This window comes from Bidens hawaiensis, unplaced genomic scaffold (genome assembly GCF_021521415.1).
Source record: "Bidens hawaiensis isolate Kalapana, Puna unplaced genomic scaffold, B.hawaiensis_p1.1 tig00008125_1, whole genome shotgun sequence".
Taxonomy (NCBI): domain Eukaryota; kingdom Viridiplantae; phylum Streptophyta; class Magnoliopsida; order Asterales; family Asteraceae; genus Bidens; species Bidens hawaiensis.
Genome location: NW_027491578.1, coordinates 368,953 through 373,683, shown reverse-complemented (window position 1 = coordinate 373,683; position 4,731 = coordinate 368,953). Strand labels below are relative to the sequence as shown.

The 4,731-nt window shown below is 38.2% G+C and overlaps 1 pseudogene across 1 annotated transcript; it reads left to right on the top strand.

Moving 5' to 3' along the window:
- Nucleotides 1-226: 226 nt before the first annotated feature.
- Nucleotides 227-4,487, top strand: LOC143637143 (plant-specific TFIIB-related protein 1-like; annotated as a pseudogene). The gene is made up of 3 exons (XR_013154379.1): nucleotides 227-811; nucleotides 3,333-3,490; nucleotides 3,570-4,487. The product of XR_013154379.1 is annotated as a plant-specific TFIIB-related protein 1-like (transcript).
- The last annotated feature ends 244 nt before the right edge of the window (nucleotides 4,488-4,731 follow it).

Here is a 4,731-nt window from a genome sequence, read left to right as displayed (position 1 = left end):
AAACAACCGGAAACGGACTAGAAAATCCAATTTCGAATTGACGTTTCGATCAATCCCATTCCCCTAAAATCAAAGTTCCCATTATTGTTTTCCCAATTGTTAGATACAAAAAAGTTTGTAACGTGACAGATTGTTATAGTCAAATCATACTCATTTGACTCGAGCCCTAGTGAAACCGATAACTATACAAAAGGAAAAAAAAAACCCACAAGGAGATAATAATATCATGAAGTGTCCGTGCTGCGGGGCGGCGCAGGGGCGGTCGGCCACGACGTCCGCCGGCCGATTCGAATGCATATCCTGCGGCCGCGTAGTCGAAGAACGCCAAACCCAAAACCACCACCTCTTCCACACACGCGCACACGACACCCCACTCTGCCTAGTAACCTCCGACCTACCCACACTCCCACACACCACCACCACCGTACCCGAAGACGACCACGACGACCCGTTCGAACCCACTGGGTTCATAACCGCATTCTCCACGTGGTCACTCGAACCGTACCCGGTGTTCGCCCAATCGTCTGTTTCGTTCTCCGGACACTTAGCGGAACTGGAACGGGTTCTCGAAACGACGTCGTCGTCGTCGGCGTCTGGGCCGTCGGTGGTGGTGGATAACCTGAGGGCGTATCTGCAGATTATTGATGTGGCGTCTATACTTGGGTTGGATTGTGATATATCGGATCATGCGTTTCAGTTGTTTAGGGATTGTTCGTCGGCTACGTGTTTGAGGAATCGCAGTGTCGAGGCGCTTGCGACTGCGGCGCTCGTGCAAGCGATTCGAGAGGCTCAGGAGCCTAGAACACTGCAGGTGTAGTAATTTTTTAATTTGTATTTGATGTTTGTTGCATATGTTCAGTTGAGGTATTAGCAATTTAGGAATACAATTAAGGTGATTACGATTACGGTATAGAAAACTCACTGATCTGATAGATTAAAGGGTTGAGTCGGTCCAGTTTCTGGCTAAAACCGAAATGTCAGTTTTTGATTTTTTGAAGATCGTTCTGTTCGGTCTGGGTTAAAACTGAACTAAAAATCGAAATGTAGGTTTTTGACTTTTTTAGACCGTTCTGTTCATTTTTGAACTAAAAAACTGAAAACCGATATTTAGGTTTTAGATTTTTTGAAGACCGTTCTGTTCAGTTTCAGGCTAAAACTGAACCGAAAATCGAAATGTAGGTTTTTGACTTTTTGAAGACAGTTCTGTTAGTTTTTGGGCTAAAACTGAACCGAAAATTGATATTTAGGTTTTTGATTTTTTGGAGACCATTCTGTTCGGTTTTTGGCTAAAACTGTACCGAAAACCAAAAGCAGGTATTTGATTTTTTTTGAAGATCGTTCTGTTCGGATTTGGGCTAAAACTGAACCGAAAACCGAAATGTAGGTTTTTGACTTTTTGAAAACCATTCAGTTTTCGTTTTTCTAATCATTATTTTATTTGGTTTGGGATCGGTTTCTGTTTTTTCGGTTTTGTCATTTAGGTTTGAAAATTTTGGGCCGAAAAAAATGTTAGGCCAAAAATAATGGATTTGGATTTTAAATTTTTTTCGTTTGTTAATAACTGGTATTTTGGCCCTCCGCGTTGCGGGGGTGTGAAACTGTGAAAGAATAACCGAAGAAACTAACGTTGTCCACACGTTACTACGAAATCGATCGTTGATTAACGTTCATTTATAACATTCAAGACATTCTATCAAAAAAGAACACTACAGGTATACTATAACTTATTATTTAAAATTTATAATTCTCTGCTATTTGATTCAATTGAGCTTTTCAATTTGGATTGATTTTTGTTGCATCTGTTTAGTTAGTATTAGGTTAGCAATTTATGAATAATACAAGCATATTAAGATGTTAAGATTCAATCAATGTGAATTAGGGTACAGAAAACTCACTGATCTGATAGATTAAAGGGCCGGGTTTCGGTTTTGGGCTAAAATTGAACAAAAACTAAAATGTCGGTTTTTGAGCATTTAAAAACCGTCCTGTTTTGGTTTTTAAAAATTATGTATTTAATATGTTAAATAAAGGGTTGTGTCGGTCCATTTTTGGGGCTAAAACCGAAATGTCGGTTTTTGATTTTTGAAGACCGTTCTGTTCAGTTTCGAGCTAAAACTGAACCGGACACCGAAATGTAGGTTTTTGATTTTTTGAAAATCATTCAGTTTCCATTTATTTATTTGTTTGTTTTTGGTTTTCGGTTTTCGGTTTCTGTTTTTTCAGTGTTGTCATTTAGGTTTGAAAATTTTGGGCCTAAAAAAAGGTTAGGCCAAGAAAAATGGATTTGTACTCTAATTTATTTCGTTTGTTAATAACTAGGATTTGGACCCCCGTGTTGCAGGGGTTGTGGCAGTTTAACAGAAGAAACTAATGATATCCACAGGTTACTACGAAATCGATCGTCGATTAATGTTCATTTATAACATTCAAAGACTTTCTATAAAAATGGTTTTGAGATTAAAAACAAAAGTTTTCTTTTTTTTTTTTTGGTTTTGGGTTTGGTTCGGTTTCTGTTTTTTCAGTTTTGTCATTTAGGCTTGAAAATTTGGGGCCGAGAAAAAGGTTAGGCCAACAATAATCGATTTGAACCTTAATTTATTTCGTTTGTTAATAACTAGTATTTTGACCCCCCGTGTTGCGGGGGTGTGAAAGTATAACCGACCGAAACTAACGACGTCCACGCGTTACTACGAAATCGATTGTCGATTAACATTCATTTATAACATTCAAGACTTTCTATAAAAAAAGAAACAACCATATCCGCTTCATGACCATCACCCACCACGACACCACCTCTACCACCACACAATGTCTTGCTACTTGAAAATTGTACTCGGAATCCCTGTTTTGTTTATTGAAATTGTTGTTTAATTTTTATGTTCTACATGCATGTAAGTTGTTTGATGAAATGCTTTACCTTGAATCACCTACTTCAGTAAGAAGACAGTACAATAATTTATGCAAAGCTTACAACACCCAAATGCATATTACAAACATATGATGCATAAGGTACAAGAGGTGATGGCGTGATGCACACCCACCTTTCAAATTAATCAACTATAAATTAATAAATTATTATAATTTGGGCTAAGTATATAGGTTAAACTATATGTTAAATTATTATAAACTACTTAAAAATTAAAATAAAATCTATAAATTCGGTTTGTGTTTTTGGTTTTAGTTGCACGCAAAACCTAACCGAAAGTTTGGTTTTTATGAAAACATTGAACCAAACTGTTGGTTTTTGTTTTGGTTCGGTTATTTTGGTTTTCGGTCATTTTTTTTGTTTCAGGCACACTCCTAGATTAAACAATCGGTAACTTGTGAAACAGGAAATCTCAATTGCAGCAAATTTACCTCAGAAAGAGATTGGGAAGTACATCAAGATTCTTGGGGAAGCTTTGCAATTAAGCCAGCCATTAAACAGCAATTCCATCTCGGTTCATATGCTCGATTCTGCACTCTTCTGCAGCTTAACAAATCTGCACAGGTACCATTTCAATATATGGTTATAAATTTATTATGTTTTTGTGGTTTTATAATTTTCATTTACAAATTCCCTTATGCAGGAGCTTGCGACTCATATTGGTGAAGTTGTGATCAACAAGTGTTTCTGCACGCGTAGGAACCCGATCAGCATATCTGCAGCCGCCATATATTTAGCTTCACAGCTTGAAGATAAACGAAAAACACAAGCAGAGATTTGTAAGGTCACGGGTCTTACAGAAGTCACTCTTCGTAAGGTCTACAAGGAGCTTTTAGAAAACTGGGACGACCTTCTTCCTTCAAATTACACACCCGCCATTCCTCCTGAGAAAGCTTTCCCGTCTGCTACAATTCCTGCAGGGCAGTCTTCTACGACATCCAGAACCAATGATGGTGTAGAAACTGATATTAAACTTGTAGAAAGTAGAGATAGCATTAATCTTGAGCACCCATGGAAGTTTCAGAGTCAAAGTGTTGCAAGTACACAAGATATGGATGTAGACGGCGGCGGCGGCGGTGGTGCACGTGGGTGGCCGACACCTCTGCTGTCGGTTTCTTCTTCTTCTTCGTCGCATGCCAATGCTAGATCTATACTAAGCCCAGAGGCGGTTTCAGGTATTGGAGATCTTAATAGGCATGGTAATGATAATAGAAGTTGATGTTTCTTGCTATACTCATGCAAATGTAGCTGTACATTGTGTTTGTTGTTAGTTTCATAGATTTTTACTTGGATGTTTAAGTCGGATCTTTGTGGCTCTGTTGTTTGATTTTGATTGTCTATATATGTAAGTTCGCCTTTGATAATCTTTCTTTTCGTTTCGTGGCTACCCTTGCAGCACACGCTGGTGCACCATGTGTGCAAATCAAGACCCACTTTTGGTACCAGCCACACATGGTAGGCTCATTTACATTTTACACAAGATATCAGATTTATATACTTTGCGAACTTTATATTTAACCTAAAGATTTATAGTGATTATATCCGACGTAATCACAAGACATGTTTTGCTTGAATGATGTCAAATAAACACCAGTAGCATATTATTACCTCAATACTTAGAAACCACACAGATTATTTATAATCAGGGCCGTGGTACAACTGTACAGCTCCATGAGTGTGTTCGTACACTCCAGTTTTAGCATACATAGAAGCGTGTGGCGGTGGCTTTTAATGTAGACACTAGCAGGCTGGTGTATCGTACGCCCCTTAGAAGTCATTTTGTCATATATTCCATCTTTAAACTT